Source organism: Athene cunicularia, assembly GCF_003259725.1.
Source record: "Athene cunicularia isolate RWA chromosome 5 unlocalized genomic scaffold, athCun1 chr5_part1, whole genome shotgun sequence".
Classification (NCBI taxonomy): Eukaryota; Metazoa; Chordata; class Aves; order Strigiformes; family Strigidae; genus Athene; species Athene cunicularia.
In genome coordinates this window covers 42,382,596-42,401,838 of record NW_020799101.1, presented here as the reverse complement: position 1 = coordinate 42,401,838, position 19,243 = coordinate 42,382,596, and the positions used below count along the sequence as shown (strand labels likewise).

The window sequence follows — 19,243 nt, the reverse complement described above, 5'->3', positions numbered from 1 at the left end:
GGAGCTGTCGGTGTGGGGCACCCCGTCCCCCTCCTCTCCGGCAGGGATGAGGCTGGACAAGAGGATGGAGGGGCCCACCAGGTGGGCATCGATGGCTCGCACCCGGCCCCCGCGCTTTGTCTGCACAGCGAACCTGGGGCTGAGGCAGGGCGGCATGGTGCTGGAGCGGCGGCGGGGGCCGGGGTCGGGGCGCCGAGGCAGGCCCAGGCAGGAGAGGGCTGGCAGCGGGGCTCCCAAGCCATGGCGGCGCTGGACCAGCGAGGCGGAGGGCAACCCAGCCTGGGAGCGTCGCCTGGCCTTGCCCGTGGGCACAGCCACCACGCTGGCACGCCGCAGCCCCTTCCTCCCAAAGTGCCGCCTGAAAAAGGTTTCCATCACACACCAGATGGTGGCTGTTAACACAGAGACCAGGAATTAAATAGGGTCCCTTGTGAGTCTCCGGGTGGGCTGTGGGGGTCACGTCAGAGGGATGGCAGGGGACAGCAGGCAGGAGTGAAGAGAGGGGGACATGGGGATGCCACCCAGGGCACATGGCAGGGTTGGGACCCACTTGCTGGGTAGACACACTACTGGGGCTCCTGCTCCCCACAGCTCCCCAACTCCTTGAGCTTCACGGCTCAGCCCAGGGTGCTGCAACGGCAGGGCAGGTGTCACTGCCTGGCCGAGGCTCTCCATATCCCCTGCTCACCGCTGTGGGATCAGCAGAGCCCCTGCACCCCGAGGTGACCATCAGTCCTGGCAACTACACCCACCACACTCCTGGTGCTGCTGGTCCACCTAGTTTCCCCATGGGAACTGCTCTGGCTAAGCACCAGCCCCACCAAATTTGCAGCAAATGGAAACTGAATCATAAAGAAAAAAACAACTGGGCAAGTAAAAGCAGGGCAGGCAGATTTGATAAAAGGTGGCTGGGGGAGCTGGAGGCTGGGAGAATGGAGGAGGGCTAGGAAAAATCACCCCAGCAGTCCCGTGCAAAACTTCCCTCTCCTGGTCAAAAGAGCTTTATCAGGGCTCTCAAGCCTTCTCTGCCCAGCCCTCAAAACTTGACAGGCTGCCCAGACACTGCAGCCGTCCATGGAAAGCTCTGGGCCACAGGTGGAAGGTGCTGCAGCAGTTTCAGTGCTGGAAGCTCAGCATGCAAAGGCTGGAATTGGAAGGGGCTGAATCTGGCTGACTCCGATGCTCCCCTCCTCCAGAGCTAGTGGTTCACTTCCCACCCTCCAGCTGCCGCCTCTCTTCAGCCACTAAATACAGAGGATTTATTTGAGGGCAACTCAAAAAAAAACCCACCAAGACCCAGTTTGAGAGAAGTAACCTTCTGGATCTTCAGCTGCTTCCAAAGCAGGGCACTCTGGATCATGCCAGCCTGCAGGCACACACAAGCCACCACCATCACTCTCAACAATCTCCACACTGTACAAGGTAGTGCCTCAACCCATCACAGGAATATGGGCATGCTGCACATCACTGCACTAAGACTAGCATCTGCTCCACTTGCTTCTTCCTTCCTCCCTTCTCATGCTTTTTTATTCACTCACTTGTGGGTCATCATTATCAGAGGACCTTCAGGAGAACACCCTGGCCGAAACCTCTACTGACCCGAGGTCCACATGAACAGACAAATTTGTCAGAAGCTTCCCTTTTTGTTTGGGAAATGCATGTAAGATGGGACATATGTGTTATTTTCTAGGCCATAAACTGGAGCTTTTGCTTAGTGCCTGTACCACAAGCAACCCATTGGGGTGTACCTCTGTCTTTTAGATGAGTACAAAGCTGAGCTTGCATTTTTGGAGAAGGCCAGGCTTGGTTTGGTCTCCTCCAGCCTGGTAGGCAAGGAAGCCAGCTCCTTAGTTTCTACAGTCTCATTGCCATGCCTGTACTCAGTAACACAGCACCAGGAGGGAAGGAAGGGCAGCAATGCCCTCCAGAGAGCAGCGTCAGGGCAGCTAAAGCCTGGTTGAACTGAAAGCAAAACCAAAGTGCCACCTCCTCAGAGGGACTTCTCAGGTCCCATCACAGCGAACAGTGCAGGTACATGGTCACCAGCAGGTTAACTATCACACCACTGAGGCACGTGCAGCTTTGCAGAGGGTGAAAGCACATTTTGCTGCTCACCCGGCTTCCAGCCTGTCCTCGACACTGCAGTGCTCCATTCCTGTCCCTTCTACCCATCCTCTGCAGGATGATGCACACTAAATGTAATACCAATAGGTGTTAAAATATGTCTGAATGAATAAAATGTTTAAAAAATCAAGACAGAACACTGCCTGGGTGTGGCACATTGCAGCAGAGCCTTTTTGGTCGGCTTTAGCTGCTGGGTCAGATGTACTGTCCGGCTACAGCCTGAATGGGCTGAACAGATGCTCCCTCCTGCCCCAGATATTTCACTAGCAAGAAGGTGCTGTAGTGCTTGCTGAGCTGCTGCTATGGGCAGGAAGATCTCTCAACACAGTTTCCTTCCTTTTTGCACAACAGTCTCATGAGGAAATCTGCTAGAACAACCTTGGCTTGACATTTATGTTTGGGTACTAGCTGATTACGGCTCTTTTTATCTTCAGGCACATGGACTCACGCTCCAGCCACCAGTGGTGAAGGTTATTACCAGGCAACCATCTGACAGCCCACAACAGCAGCACGTGGCAGCTCAGATACGATGGGTGAAGATAGCCCCAGCTCTCACAACTTACTTCCAATCTGAGCTCCAAATGGTGTATCACAGGTGTTGAGAGCTGCCGCTGTCAGAGCAGATAGACAGACTGCTGGGGGTGCCCAGGCTTGATGTGCATCAGCAGAGCTGCGTGCAGAGCAGCTGGGGAACCACGCACCGCGCGGAGAAGAGCCAAGCCCTGGAAGACCCTGGCCTAACACCATCACATCTTGGGAACCTCCACTGTTTGTCAGAGACAAGCCAGAGAAGAGCTGGCACCCGTGGCTGCTTTGCAGACTGCATGGCTCAGCTCAGTTAGGTAGGGAAGCTGGACAGAGGCAGCCTGGCATTTGCAGGGTGGGAAAGGAAGTACTGCTGCACGCACTAGGACATCGACTTATGAGCAGCTATGCACTATCATTTCAATCTCTGTCTGTGAATGAGGAAGAAGACAGCAGCTCTGGTCTGCTCATGATCTACAATCAGAGCTCTTGGAAGGTGTTTTGTTTCTAACCAGACCCCTCAGAAGTCCTCAGCATCCTGCGCTCCCTGCCTGGCATTGGTGGGCAGAGATGCTGCTGAAGCAGGAACATGTCCTGGAGTGCAGGCAGGCACCAGCGCTGCCCTCAAGAGATGGGGGAGGAGGGGGCTGCTACAGGAAGCTCCCTGGGCACTCAGAGCAAGCTGCAACCTCTTACTCTGAGGACAGAACTAACCTCAGTGGCAGGACCTCAATGTCCTTGGAAAGTCAAACAGGGATCTAAGAGGAAAAACTTGCATCTTGTTACTTCAGTGGACAGAGAGCTCGTAGACTGGCTGATGAGAAGATCCTGCTCTCTGGACAGCCAGCAGCCATCCCTCTGGCGGTGATGGTAGCTCCAAAACCAGACAGGCTGACTCCTAGGGCTAAACACGCAGTGTCCCTCAAGGCATAGGGTCTGCCCATGTCAGGAGAAGCTGCTTGATATTCAGCTCTATTATTCTGCTTTGCTTCACTAGCCTCAAGCAAACTCCCACATACCATACTGAACAGGCCCTCTGTGCCCTTAGACACGTAGGGGGATGCTGCGCCACACACCTGCTTGGTCCTTCCTCTACATTATTATTCTCTCTGTCCCTCCAACAGCCTGGTCTGCTCCTGCCAGCGCCCAGAAGCAAGAGAGATTCCAGGTTACCTTCATACGGTGCCAAATCTGGCACCCCTCTCCTGGCACTAAGGGTGGCAAGAGAACCCTACTGCAGGACACTGCTGGCACCACAATGCACAAGCCTTGAGCCCTAGAGAAGTCTGGACTTGAAAAACACCATCAACTCCTCCTGACCTTTCAGCAAACCTCCAGTTAGTTGATTGGAAAGCATTTTTTCCAACCACAGGGCTACAGCAAGGGAAACAAGTCTGAGAGTTTTGTCCTGCTCCGTGACGAGCTCCGTGACGAGCGCCCATCCTGATGGCAACTGGCTGTGTCCTGGCTTGCTGTGGGTGCTGGGGAGCTGCTGCAGCACCAAAGCTGGCAGTGTGCAAGCAGGAGCCCGTTTCAGTTTACAAGCTGTCTTCCCCTGGCAGGGATGCTTGACTCAACCACAGGGAAAGTGTAAGTGTTATTAATAGCCACCCCTGCGTGACACCAAGATCTCCTGGGCTTCTGCCTCTCTGTCTCCTCCCTGCTGGGACACCAAAGGGACAAGAGCCCAGGAGCCCATCCAGGGAGATGCTGCTCATTCCCACCCCACTGACATACCCCCACTTGCTTTCAGCCTCTGTTTCCATCACAAGCTCGCACCACCCCTCACTCCAGTGCTCTGACACTCAATCTTCCCACGTACACTGCTGTAGCCACACCACTCCTGCGGAGATCCTGTCCCCACTCTTCTGTCCTGCTCCTGGGCATCAGCCACCGACCTCTCCACTCCCTCGGGCTCCCCCACCAGCCCTCTCCAAGGTGCCACAAAGAGCAACCTGCACAGATGAGGTCTGCTGAGGAAGCTGCCCCCATGCCAGATGTGAAGGGAGCACACTGGCCAAGATGTGGTGCAGCCCTCAGGGCTTTGGTTGTGGTGAAGTGAGTAGTGATCAGCAAGTTTCCAAACTGCGTAGTTTGTTTCTACCCAAAATTTCTATTCCAGATGTAATCTCTCCTACATCACCGAATAAAACAAGAGTCAGGAACTGCCCCATGCTGAGTCCAGCACAAGCAAGGAGATGTGGCTCCCCCCAGCACAGGGAAGCTCTGTCAAAACCACAAGCCTTTCAAAGCATCGTGAGGGGTGAGCTATGGGCTGTGCTCACCTTCTATTTTAGGATTCATTCACTTGATCTACTGCAACAAGTGCCACTCCCCACATGGGCCACAGCACCTCACTCCCAGGCTCCTGAGCTGCCAGAGCACAGCATTCCCAGGGCAAACAGTGGCCAAGGACATCCTCAGTTGTCACATCACCCCCATACTGTGGAGGAGGAGATTACTGCTGCAACCTTAAGGTTGCTCCTCCAGGCTGCAGAAGGCACTTTCTGGTCCCTGCAGGGCACTCAGAGGTTCCCACCTATGTCTCAGCAAGCTCCAGAGTTGATCCAGGGGACTTCAGACCTCTCCTAGTGAGAGAGCAAGGCCAGGGCTTAGAAACAGGCCAGTGGCCACAGGCATGCAGCTTGCCCTCTTCCCAGCCCTGAGGTCTCCACACATGTGGCCCTAGCTTTCCTCTCTGCAGGGAGTTGCACAAGGCACCCCTGGCTACACCTATGGGCTTTGCTAACTTGCTCAGAAGCCTGTCAGTGCTGCTGGGCACTCTGGTTGACCAACCCGGAGGCCCCAGGACTGACTGCACTGCTTCGCAAGGCATGGGCAGCAGCGTCAGTCCAGCCTCTTTGTACCCATCTTACATGTGGCCAAGCAAAAGCACAAGGCTCAGCCTCTTGCTCTCACACATACACACCTCTGCTCCACGGCCTCGCAGCAGCGCTAGCGCACGGACCTGATGCAAATACCCTGACGTACCCCAGACACAAAAGGGCGATGGGATCCCTACACTACTTGGCCAGAAGGAAAACTCGCCCGTGGGCTTTATTTCAGGGGACTTTCAGAGGAATTTCAAGGCCCACCCCAGGGTGGCAGCAACAGCTCAGCATCACCAGTTCAGCATCACTTCTGACTGTGGGTGCCCTGGGCAGACCACCACACAGTCCATATCAGGGACGAGACACAGCCACTAACATTAACCTCGCACCATTTTCTGGGGATTCACACTCCATCAGGAGCTGGGGATGCCCACAGAGGAGATGCAGTCTCTAAGCCACCTTCTTTGAATGAGCAAGGCAGGGGGACGGATGCAGGGACAGGCAGCAGCAGCTCCTTGCAGGGGGCTGTAGGCAAGGCAAAGAAATAAAACAGCATGGCTTTGCAGCTTGTTATGGGAGGCTTCTCCAAGGGGCAAAGCCAGGTGGAAGGAATCGCCCAGGGCCACACAGGGACCTGAGTGCTGGCCCCACCTCGACCAAAGCAAAGCAAAAGAGAACAACCATCCCACCCTCCTGCCTGACCCTTCGCAACAAAATAATCCTTCTGGTGGCAGGTCCATCTTGCCTCTCCCCAAGCTGTGCACAATGCCCTGGTGCCACTTCACTGCCTTCTCAGGGCGAACCTGAGATGTGCTTTGAGGCACATCTGCCAGACTACCTCAGACCCTCCACTTACACTTCATAAAGTCAGGGATTTGCCAGCCCTAAGGCTCAGAGTAATGTTCCCATTACAACAACGTGATTTCCTTCCCAAAATCCATGGAAGACAGTGTTTTGTCTTAATTTAGACTAAAGCTGTTTCCTTGGAGGCTCCTGGGCTGACTCTGGGCATTCATATCCCTTGACAACTTTCCACCATCATAACATTATGAAGTTTATTTGCCACTACAGTAAATAATCTGCCTCCTGGTTATCAAGAAACCTGACAGCCCTGATTTAAACAATCTGTCGCTGTGTTTGGCTGGGGAGCCAAACGGCAAGACTGACGGCCTCAGGCAGCGCATTAATTCAGGATGAAACTCAAAGGGTGAGAAGCAACTGCCACAGCGTGCTGGGGCCCAGGCAGAGCAGGGGTCGGGGGAGAGGCTGGCCATGAAGTTTCTATTTTGGTCCCATCGGCAGGATCAGGCTGGGAAGGACTTTGAGAGTTTCTTCTCTCTCTCTGACCTCCCTTCGCAGAGCGACAGCATGAAGCAAAGCGGCACGGGGCCCCACAGGGCACCCTGGCACTTTGGGTGCCCAGCCCATGGTTTCTTCAGCAGATTCCCACCGTCCTCCCCAGGGCTGGTCCCCTCCTTCCCTACTCACAGCTCCGTGCCTCCATTAGAGGAGGGACGCACTATTTAAAGGGAGACCGGTCCCACAGCCCAGCTGTCCGATTCAAACTCCCCAAGCAGCCCCGGAGCTCTCCCTCTGGATGGGGGGACGATACCCGGGCATGGTGCTGCCCTGGGCAGGGCAACACGCAGCATCTGCCCAGGGTAGCGGCCCCAGGGGGAAGGTGATGAACCCCACGTAAAGACAAAGCTGCAATGTGGCAGAGTGCAGGCAGCGTTTCCCAGGGCTGGGAAGTCTTTGGACCTCCCAAAGGCATGCAAAGACCTCTGCACCTCCCAAAGCAAACCAGAGCGAGCCTCAGGCGCTCAGCCACAGGCACGATAACAGAAAGATGGGAGTGGCATGCACCCCTCCAGCCCGTGGCAGGGATCAGGAAGGGCACCCCACTACTTCCCGCAGAAGCAGGGCACCTCACTGCCACCAGCACCAGCAGAGACACCCAAGTCTGTCCTGCTTCCCTAAGCTATCCCAGGGCAAAGTGACCGGGGTCTGGGGTCCAGGCACGGCACAGGCTGGCTCCCCACGCCACTGTCCTCTGCCACCTGCAGATGTCCCGCTGGCATCCCCATGCCACACAGGCTGGCAGGGTGCAGCGCGTGCTGTAACAGGCAGCTGGCTGGGTGGCTGGAAATGCACCTCTGGCAGGGAAACACCCTGCCCTCCTTCCAAAGGGGAAACAACAGCCAGGTGCCACCAAGTGCCACTGCAGCTGTGTTTTACAAAGCCCCTGCCTCAGCCCCAGGGACCGCTTGTAGCCCTGCAGGCTCGCTCCAGCCTCCAGGAGCAAACGGTGCTCAGCAGGAGCAAGGTTGAGTGTCCCAGGGATGACGCCGGGGTCTGCTTGTCCCTGCCTTTCCCCAGCAGGGTGAGACCCAGTTCCCGCTCAGACCATACCCACGAACTAAGGGCTGGCTCCCCCGGTCCCCTCCCATCCCCCATCCAGCACAAACAAAAGCAGCAAAACACAGGGGGACGAGGAAGAGGAGGAGAGAGGGGGAGAGCGTGAGGAAAAGCCCCCGTGACCTGATCCGGAGCGGCGTGGGGGTCCCTGCAGGTGCCGAGCGGATGGCGGTGGCCGCGCAGCAGCGGCCGGCCAGCCCTCCCCAACCAAGTCCTAGTTTGGAGAGCAAGCGCTCAGCTTCTCCCTCCGCCTCCTCCCAGCGCTGCAAACCCTGACAGCGCTCGTTAAAATAACCAACTGCACTTCCTCTCCGAGCAGCCCCGAGGCCAGCTCCCCCCTGAACGGAGGCGCATGCACCAGAGGGGGCCCACAAAGTGAGGGGGCTCCCCCCCTCCTCTGGCATCCAGCTGCCCTCCGAGCACCCCACTGCAGCTGGAGGATGCCCCACCACTTCCCTCAGAGCGGCAAGAGGACGATAAGGGGAGGAAGCCACCGAGGAGGTGATTCTCTCCCGCCTCCTTGAGACCTCGAGAAAGGGGTTTGCACTGTGATGAGAGCCAGAGCACCTGCCGTGGAGAGCCTGTGCTCGTCCACGGGAGGTAACCTACTCCTGAGTTATGGACAGTGTCTGGTCCAGGCAGGCTCCACACACGTCTCAAGAGCTTTTTACTTGCCCTCATTGCAGCAAACAACCCATGGGACCTCTGGCAGGCAGGCTGGGGACCTCCCCGTCACGCTTCGCTGCTATCCGGGTTCCCCAGCTGCCCCCAGGGACCCGCTCTGGGCTAAACACAACCCAAATCCCTTTTGGGGCCATAAAACCCAGTCTGCTTCGGCCTTTGCAGAGAGGGGAGGGGGAGTCACACCGAAGGCCAGCTTGCTCCACAATGCCTGCAAGGGTGTGAGTCACCGACTATTGTTATTTCGGTCATTCACCCGGCCATGGGAGCCGATAGCCACGCACGTGGCTGTACTGAGTCAGCGCGGGTGGCCGCAGCTGGGACCTCGTCCTTTCACACCCTGCCCCCTCCTGCCTGCCCCTTCCCCTTGCGTACATGTCATGGCTAAAATTAGACAGAGAGCTCTTCTCTGTGCGTAGGAGCGTGCATGCATTTGGACCATGCCCAGTGCTCCTTGGGGCCTGGAGAGAAACTACAGTAAAACAATCAAAACAAAGCATCAGGGGAGGTGCTGCCAGTGCGGCGAAGGCGGCCAGCTGCCTTCCCCAATGGGTATCTTGAAAGCGGTTCACAGGAAACCATTAACCAGAGGGGAGCCAGGCCCGAAGGCTGAGTTACCACCACCACCACCATCTCTGTCACAGCAGAAGGAGCAAGTGGCCTCTGTAAAGCATCAGGAGTCAGTGGTGGCTGAGGGCACGTGAGCAAACCTCTCCAGCACCAAAGCTGCTGAGTTTGGCTCTTTTCTCACAGTGCCAGAGGGGAAGGGGAGCTGAAGATGCACAGGGCAGGCAGGAGGATTTGTTCACCCCTGCTCAGCCCTCTCTGCCCTCAAACTTGGCAGCTGTTGAAGGATGGAGAGCACTGCCCCTTTTCCTACACAGTGTACACGTCCTTTGGACTTCCCAGTTCCAGGAAAGGGCCACCTGCCACTAGCAGCTGAGCAGGTTTGTGCATCCTCACAGCCCCAGGGCGGCCACGGTACTGGCTGTGACCACAGAAGGAGGAAAGGCTGTGGAAGGGCCCCTCGGAACAGTCCCCAGTCCACCGTTGTTATGACCCACCTACTGGGACTGGCAGGAAGTCTTATCAAAGAGAAAATTTAAATTGTGCTGTAACAGCAGCTGTGTTTGGCTACCAAAGTAGCCCCAGCCAAGGCAGCTTCTCTCCAGCTGCCCCATGCCCACCCTGCTCTCCCTGTCCCCTGCGGTTTGGGCACAGCAGAGACCCCCGCTGACATCACCTGCTGCTCCTCACCCCTTCCAAAGAAATGGAAATAGCCCGGAGGGATGCCCAGGGTGGATTCTAGCTGGCCCTGAAATGCTTCCATATCGAGCAGACCAGTAAGAAACCAGGACACTGGTTCTTCAAGTCCCTTTCCCTGGAGGCAGGGGGAGCAGGAAGCTCAAGGGCCCTCTCCTCAAGGTAGCCAGGCAAACCTTCCTGCTGCTGTTCTCCTCCTCCCCATGACTTACTAAGCCCTCATCTTGCAAACACGTATGCAGGCGAACCGACAGCAAGGGAGACCTTCAGCTCCCCGTGCTGCTGTCACAGGTTTCAGTCTGCTGTGTTCAAGCAGAAACCACTACTCTGAGCTGAGTGGCTCCCCAGCCCCACGCAGCCCTGAGCAAGGCTTTCCAGGCGAGGAGAGCCCGGTCCCACGCACCTGAAACCACACAAGTGGCAGCCCCTGCAGGTGTCTGCAAGGGGAAAACTGCTCATCAACCCCAAGAAACCCAGTCCCCAACGATCTCCCCCCGCCCCCCTCCAAGCCTGAGGCTAAGACAGGAAAGACAGCTCCTCTTTCTTTGTCCCAAGGCTTCAGCGTGACCCCATGACTAAGCAAAGCACATGCCGATTTGCCACGCGAAAGGCCTTTGTTGGTTTAACTGTGACCCTGCTTACTGATATCAAGTCTAATCTTTGGTTTCACTTTTTCACCTCGTGGCAGTGAGCTGCCAAGTCTTTTTCTCCCCCACCTCATGTCAGAATTAAAGTAACTCGTTTTAGCGATGTTAAATCTGTCACTTCTTGGTTGTGCTAAATGTCAGCTTGTCCCTCTGCTACAAACGAGAGGGCAGGAGAAGTTGATTTTTTTTTCTCCTCCACCCTTTTTTGTTCTAAACGCCTTCAGTGTATCTGCTCTTACATGCTTCCTTTTCTTCTCTCATCCTAACATCCCCACGCCTGCCAGTTTCTGCAGCCTCACCAACGGGCTCTTTTCTCCCACCATCCTTTGAAGAGGAGATCCCAGGGGAAGAAGTTCTGCAGGTACAGAGTTCACCACTCTCCCCTTTCCTGGCACAGACTAACACTTCACTGCAGACCAGTAGCACAGGGCTGCCTCACTCTGCTCCCCAAGTTTCTCTGCTCCCACTCCAACAGGGTGACACTGAGTGCTCCAGAGACCACTGGAGCGCAGGGAGCAACCCAGGCTCCAAGTGCAGAGGTTGGGTGGGTGCTGTCGTGTGGCTCCAAGAGCTACCAGGACACACAGGCCCGTGGAGCGGTGAGCTGGCTAACAGCTGCCTTGGCTAGAAGTTTGTCTCTGAGCATCAGCCAGCCTGCAGCAGCAGCTGACAAGTTCAGGCCAGCAAGCTGAATGGCCCCTTCACCCATGGCAGCACAAAAAAACCCTCCACGCTAAAACTTTGCAAAGCCTTCAATTGCAGAAGAGAGGAAAACAAAACCAGGAGCGAGGAGACAAGGTCAGTGATCCTACAGAGGGGACATGCCACGATACCCAGCTGAAGCAAGCCTGGGAGAAAGGGCTGGAGCTGCACAGCAGAGCACAGAAAAGATCTGAAGAGCGACCGTGCCCTCTGGTGTTCAACCCACGGCACTTTGGGCTTCTCCAAAAACCCAACCACCTCCCCAAAACCTATCCACCTCCCCTCTGCACAGGACTAACCCACCATGCTGCGCCTTGCCCCTGACACCTCCAACCACGGGACTCCCAAGCAGCACTGGGACACAAGACTTGCGTGTCTACAAGGTCAGGCAAGCTGAAGACTGAGTGGGAAACTCGGAAAGGCCCAGGATGCTGTGCTGATGGGGCAATACCCAGAGAATCCCTTCAAAGGCAGAAGCCTGGAAGCAGCAGTCCTCAGCAGGGGGTCTTCCACCACAGCACTTCTGTGTGGCACTTGCGCAAGCACAGTCAAATCCTGACCAGGCTGATGCGCTGCTCCACAAAGACTGTGGCACAGAGAGCCTGGGAACGGGGCCTGGGACTTGTCCCTACCTCACAGGTCCTTGGGAGTGCTCGTGAGCCCCTATGGCTAGCCTAGGTATTGGCTCCCACACAACAGCTACGGCCCAGCAATCGTGACTGCCTCCCAGGCCCTGGTTTCCCACCATGCCTGGCAGCCCCAGCCCTACTAAACTTCAGGTTGCTTCAGCCATTTGGCTAAACCACCACCCTCTCAGCATTGTCACTGTAGGTCTTCAAAGTGTTCAGCATGCACAGAGTCTAGGTGTTACAGCCCTCATGCCCACAATGGTTAAGACATGAGGGACAAAGACCTCAAACGACCTTCACCCCAAACACCAGCAGAATGCAGGCTGCCATGTTAGCCGATGAAAGTCCGGCAGCGAGCTGCCCTCTAGAACAAGGTTAGTGACACAGGTAGCAGGCAGGCAGCCTGGCTTTTGGCGACCTCGGTTAGTGCAGACACAAGACAGTGACGTGGGGTGAGAGATGAGTAGAAGGGAGAAGAGCTCTTGAGCAGAAATGCTGTGGCAGCTGCTGGGACTGCAGAGCCTGTGCAAGCCAATAAAAATACCACATACTTATACACCGCTGGCCGGTGCTTTATCCTCCTGGATCCCCATCGGCTGGGCTGGCTGCCCTGGAGACAAGGGAAGACACCTTTGTGGGGCAGGTGGAGTCTAGGGACACAAAGAGAGTGGTCAGCAAGCCCTCCCCATAAACACGCCTGGTCACCTGGCACATGCCTCTGTGCTGTGCTGATGCCATCCCTCCACCCCACATGCTCTCCCCACAGCTTTGGCGTTTGCAGAGCCCCGGGGCCCTGACAGCACCCACACCATCACCCCTGCTGTAAATTATGGAGGCCCATGGAGCTGGGGTCAGCAAGGCTGTTTCTCCTTTCAGAGCTAGTCTACAAACATCAAGCACCATGCTCTGGCTTCTGGGATACTAAATCCAGCCCAGTCCATAGTCATGTCCAGCCTGACCCAGATGGCTGCAAGAGCCTAAGGGTGCCCAGCCTTGCACCTGCATGGGGTACATGGCTCAGGGACCAGGGCCAGGCTGGCACGGAAAGGGAGCCCTGCTTCCCTCCCTCCCCCCCGGCACCAGCCTGGCTCCTGGCAGCTTTCACCTCGACCGCTGTGTCCGGGTATGAATTTGAATTTCAAATAAATTGTGAAGGCACTCACCAAGCCTCGCACGGAGAGGCACTGTTTGGGCAGGGCAGGGCAGATTGCCTGCTCCTAACCCTCTTGCCCCTGCATGCGGGCACCGAGCCCTGGGAGCCCCAGCCCATCGCCAGCCAGGGGCTGGGAAGCAAAGCTCTTGGTGACCCCAGTGCAGAGGGGGAGCACCTTTCCTGGGACCCCTCCAACACCCACCCCCACCACACCTGCTTCCTCCACCGTTCAAATGACAACAAAGCTTGCAGGTGGGTGACACCGTTGCTGAAGGACCCAGGTGGGGGTCCTTACCTGTATCCTCTGCTGGAGCATCTCATGGCCCCAGGCCAACCCAGAGCCCAGCTGGGGGCTGTAATGGGGAGCAGGGTGCCAGCAACTGCACACCCCAGGAGCTCTCACAGGATGGAAGTCCCTGCCACCTCTTAATCCCACCATCTGCCAGCCTCCAATGGGCACAAAATCCCTGCAGAAAACACCACCCCCCCCCCCCCCGCCACATTTCAGCAGCAACAGCAGCTGGCAGGCGCCTGCCATCAGAGTGCCCCACGCCACATCCCCTTGCGTGGTGACCTCAGGCTTGGGCAGTAAGAGGCTTAGCCAATGGATCCAAGCAGCTCCCAGCTGGGCCTGGGGTGGCAAGGCAGGACGAGATACAAATAATCTGATTGAGGGAACTTTCACACAGAGGGGCCAGCACATGGCCAGCTGCACGCCCCCCTCGATCCCTCTCTGGGCTGGCTACGGGCTGTGCCCAGAGGCCAGGAGCTCTGGAGGAGGCTCCGACCTGCCTTAGGTACTTCTACCCTGTGACTCTCCATCCGGCCCGTGAGCCCTGCCCCAGAGAGGAGGTGGGACCCCCACAGTCAGAGGGGAGCGGGCAGGAAGGAGTCCTGCTGCTCTCCAGATCTGCACCTGGGCTGCCAACGGTAATGGAGGGACGGACCCTTCTGGCACCCACGTTTCCTGTGGGAGCCAAGCTGCGCCAAAACAAGGGGAAAACCCTTTGCAACTTAGCTGCCCTGACTTCCTGGGACAGCCAACCAGCAGAGCCCCACGACTTTCTGCAAAGTCACAGCATGTTTAGGAGCCAAGGCTGCTCCCACCCCACGGAGCCAAGCTGCAGCTGGTGAGCAGGGTGAGGGAGATGGAGCAAGAGGAGCTGGGGAAGGGGTAAACACCGAGCTCTTCCCTGATGGTGCTGGGTGGGATTTTCACACCTCTCTAGGTGGGAGCCCCCCCATGGGGCTGGGACCAGGCTGCGGTGAGGCTAGAGCCTGCCGTGAGCCGGCATCCTGTAGCAATGTCAGGGGAATGGCAGCAGCAGCTCAGCCGTGCCCACCAGCAACAGCCCATGAGGAGCACTGAGGGCATTTCCCACTGACATGGGACATGTGGATGACAGGGTGGCAGCCAAAGGTGGGACTACCTCTAGCCAGACCTCCATCTGCCCCCAGAGCAGGGCTTCCCACACCAGTGCCATGTACCTACCGCCCTGTGCCCACATCTTGGGCAGCATCCCCTAAACCCCCAGCGATCTGACCCCAGCTTCCACCAGTCCCTGCCAGCTGGGAAGGGCTCCTCCGAGATGAGGGATGCTTAGCTCACTTCCCCAGGCCCTGAACCAGTGGGAAAGGCTAACAGCCGTGAGCTGGACAAAGCTCGGGCAGGTTGTTCCCAGGCATGGGCTGCAGGTAGAAACTGGAATTGGCAGCCTAACCCAGACAGCACAACCCAACCCGCGGGCAGGGCTGAGGCAGGAGGCCTATTAACTCCAACCAGCTGGGACTGAGAAGAGGTCCTTGCAGTTTGTGAGGAAGAGAAACTTAGGAAGAGTTTCCCCTGGGTGCAGAGCTCACGGTTAACATAAAGTTAACAGCCTCAGGCATCAACCCCTATGCCTTGGGCAGGAGAACAGCTGGGTCTAACACAGGCATCCAGCTCAGGCAAGGACTCCACCCCCCAGGGCACTGGCCTGGCCAGTGCAGCCTCATAGCTTGCCTTGGCAGAGCTTCACCCTCCACCTAACGTCCTGAAAGGGAGGAGAAGACAGCCTCCCAGCCCCCAGAGAGAGACTGCAGCTGCTGCCCGGCCTGCAAGTTGCAACAGAAACACAGGGTATTACTTCCGTAATACTGGAGAGTTGGCCCGGGAAAATCTCCTGGAGTTGGGATCACAGAGTCACTTACTCCCTCCAAGCCTGGTACCAGCTCAAGAACCAGCAGGACAGGTTTCCCCTATTTCCACACCTTGTCTCTGTCCCCAAGTCAGTCCTGCACCAGTCTCTACCTTCAAAAGTCTCCAGCAGAAGCCATTCACCTCCTGCCAGTCCCCATCTTTTCCAAAAAGGATGGTTTATGGTGAGGGAGCCCAAGCCTCAGCCTGCAGGCCGAGCTTTGCTCCTGAGCTCAGCATCTCAAAGTCAGCGCCCATTTACAAGAGCCAGTAAGCAAGTGAACATGTGGCTGACAGCTCAGGGGCTTCAGCTCATGGAGTCACCTGGGAAAAAGAAACTAGAGCTCCACCGAGAGCAGAGCTGGAAGTTCTGTGTAGAAGCTTTGCCAGGTCTCTCAGGAGACTGACTGCTCCTCGGGCACGACACCACGATGAGTGAAGGAAATCCTACACTGCATCCCCCACCACCTGCGGAGCTCAGGTTGCCTTCCACGAGAGCATCCCCCCCATTGAAGAGAGCTGGCCTCGCCCAAAGAGCATCTGCTCTTAGCCCCCAAGAGGACCCACACAATCAAACAGCCCTGACTCTCCCCTCTTGTATCACTCGTGGCTCTGCCTCTCCCCTTGCAACAATGCCTCCTTGCAAAGACCCGTGCCTGACCTACACCTCCACTGCCCTTCTCTCGCCATCATATTTGTTCAAAGGAGGAAAGAGTTCCATCATCCTTCTCTCAGCCCCTCGAGGAAATTACAGGGTTTCCTGGAAGGGATGCTCCAACTCCTAAGCAGACTAGAGGTCCTGCCAGCTAGGGTCCAGCCCCTGCTCTGATCTTGGGAGGGCAGCAAAGCCAACAGTGGGTGCTCAGGGCTGGAGAGATGAAGCAGATGACAAGCAGGGACCATGTCAGGGAGGAATCCAGCCTCTGGAAGCAGCCAGGCCCACTGCACTCTGACCCTTCCCTGCCCCATCCCAACAGCCTCACTGCAAGCTGGCGGCCACCCCAGCCTTGCTCTGCCAGAAGGCTGCGTCGGCTGCCCAGTGTGCCCAGAGCATTTATTTTTTTTTCCCCCGGCAAGATCAAAAGTCCCAGAGCCGCCCCATGGGAGGTCAGGCCTGGAGCAGAGAGTGCAGAGCAAACGCAGCAGTGGGAACAGATCTCCTGGCACATCCCACCTGACCGGCAAAAAGCCCAAGTGTCGTCGCAGGGGACAGCAGAGGACTCCCATGGGTGTCACTGGCCAGGACCCAGTTAATGCCACCCATCACCTGTGAGTGCACAGGGAGCAGAGGCTGGAGGGTTTCAGAGCTAGAAGCGTGCAAAATCTGCATGCATGGAGGAGGAGGAGGAGGACGATTGCTCAACAGCTAGCTGGCAGCAAGGCCCGCTGTTGAAAAAGCTTGTCCTGAGGTAAGTGCTGCTCTCAGCCTGCCAGCACGCAGATCACAAACTGCAGGCTCCCCAGTGCCTGGCCTTCCCCCAGGGTGCCTGGGGCTTACCCCACCGCACAGCCCCTCTACTGCACCTGCGCCAGGGGAAAGCAGAGCCAAAGCCCCGCACCCCGGCTGGGCCCGCTCACCGGCCAAGGGCCAGCAGGTTTGAGGGGATGCAGTGGTACCCCCCACACAGAGGGGATGAGAAAGGCTGGGCTGCCATCCCAGCGACACATCTCCCCCAGCTTTCACACGGGCGTGAACGTCAAGCTGCAAGAAAGACGGTGACAAGCAACGTCCCAGAAAGACGTAGGCGGGTGCTCGGCTCAGTTTCTCGAGTACCGTTTACCCACACGCCATGCAACCCACAGACCTTCCCTGGGGCAATGGCAGGTGCCCCCGGGCTTGCGTGCAGGCTCCAGCACCCGGCCTGCCAAAGCACCACAGTCAAAAACTCAGTCCCCCGCTCTCTGCAGGGCAACCGTCCACTGGCTGCCACGATGGCTTCACTCCCTGCTTATGCTGTCGCACCAGCCCCATCCATCACACATACCTCCTCTGAAGGGAGACATGTTAAAGACCCTAAAGACCATGGGGAAGACTCATTTCAGCATCCCATCACTCCGGCACAGGTGAGAGCAAGAAAGGGGCTTCGTCCCCAGCACTCACGCTCCCTCCTCAAGTTCCCCTCAGAAAGCGCAAACTGCTGTTCAGTCACAGCACAAGAAACGAAGCACCTAGGAAGGAAATTTAATCCTAACCACCTATTATCTGATCAGCCCCAATCTCTTTATCAGCCCAATTAAAAGAATTACCCATCCATGGCCCGGATGCACGTATTGTGCACTTGTCTCTGTCAGCTCTGGAGCCAACTACTCCACCCTCCTGGAAGACAATTACAAGGTACAGAAATAAGCCCGCTTGCAAAACGCAGGGGACTAACGTACCACTGGAGGCCAGAGCTCAGGAGCTCACCCCTCTTTGGCTTCAAATCCTCTTGGGGCTCACCTGCCCTGGTGACAGGCTCTCTTGCTATTTTGTGTACCTGCCCCTTGCCTGGCCATGGCTGTGCCTCCCAGCGTGGCTGTGGGTAGAGCCTCAGCAGCACATGCCCACCTCGGGAGATCTCTCTTCTCCAGAGACTCACCGCTGCTAGCAAGCAAGCTCTTGTCCATTGTCTAAGTTTCCTCTAGACTTGTTTCTCAGTCACATGTGCTCTGGCTAAAGCCCAGAATCAAAGAGGGTGCAAATTTCCTCACCGATGGCTGTTGGAAAGCATTCCGGGGGGGTAGAAGCTGGCAGTACTTCTTGCCAAAAGAAAGTGCAGAAAAGCCTTCCCCCACAATTCCCTCAGAGGAGTTGAAACTTCACACCGTCCTCTGCTCCAGTGCTCAGGTGGGCATGAATTTGGTGGCGTGCAGCCAATTATCCTGCATGGCTTCCTGCCAAGCTCACCTCCCACGGGTGTGTGTGGGAGCCCTTTCCTTCTTGGGGACCTGTGGGAATCTCTCCTCACTCCCCTGCAGCTCCAAGGTCTCCATTTGTCACCCCGAGAAAGAGAGAAACGAGTCCCTCAATCAGCAGAAGAGCGAGAGAAGCATCCACGCACCGAACAACCTGACAGGCATTTCCAGCCATCCCCGGGGCCATGCTGGCCCCCTCCAGCTCAGCACCTGCTGCCCACCCCACTGTGCTTCTCACCCATGTGTCCATGCTGCAGAAGGTTGTTCACATGTGGAAAACCTCCCCTCGGTTAGGCTCCAATACACATTGCAGTAACAGCAGCCCTGGGAGCCAGAGAAAGATGCCATACAGTATTGGGGACAGGCCAGGGACTGCCAGGAGCTCCAGGCAGCCACTGCCACCAGCTCTGAAACCAGAGCAGAACACTGCTCCGTGGTGGAGCGACCTTGCAAGCCCTCCACCCCCAGCTCCAACTTGGCTGGGGAAGTTGAAATTGGGGCCTTTCACCTCCATCCAGCACCTGTGACACCACCCAGGAGCACTGCGTCCTGCTTTGCGCCCTCCCTATGCCAAAAATGCTGACTGAGCTACAGCAAGTTCAGCACAGGGTCACCAAGACAGTTGGAGGCAGGAGTTATCAGATACAGGGAGAAGCTGAGGTAACGGGGGGTGGTTTGGCCTTCAGAAGAGAAGGTTAAGGGGAATATTATTGCCGTCCTCAGCTACCTAAAGGGAGGGTACAGAGAAGAATGATCCAGTTGCTGCCCAGAGGTACACAGCGACCGCCTGAGAGGCAACGGGCACAGTTTGCAACAAGGGAAACTCGGGGGGGGGGGCGGAAATTCCCGAGGAGTTGAAGCACGGGAGCCGGTGTGCAGGGAGGCTGTGATCAAATTCGGCCCTGCTGAGAGGCCAGGGCGGACCAGGCGACTTCCAGGGTCCCTTCAGACCTCAGTTACTCAGTGGTTTTATACAGCTTCGTATGGCAGGGGCAGCACTTTCCTTAGGCGGGTCGAGAATCCCCCAAGGCCATCGACAAGGCTGCGGGAGACTCAAGGAGCCCGGCTGGCTCTGGGGGGTAAACGAGGGATGCAGCTCGCGATCCCAGTGATCCCAGTAGCTGAAAGCCGGGATCCCAGCAGGCAGCACCGGCCGGGCACAGCCGTCACCCCGGCGCTGCCGGCCGGCCGGCCGGCCT

At 57.0% G+C, this 19,243-nt stretch overlaps 1 protein-coding gene across 2 annotated transcripts in view; it reads right to left on the bottom strand.

Annotated features, from left to right (window-relative positions):
• DGKZ (diacylglycerol kinase zeta) overlaps window positions 1-19,243 on the bottom strand; it is a 55,077-nt gene that overhangs the window by 27,154 nt on the left and 8,680 nt on the right. The window lies entirely within an intron of this gene.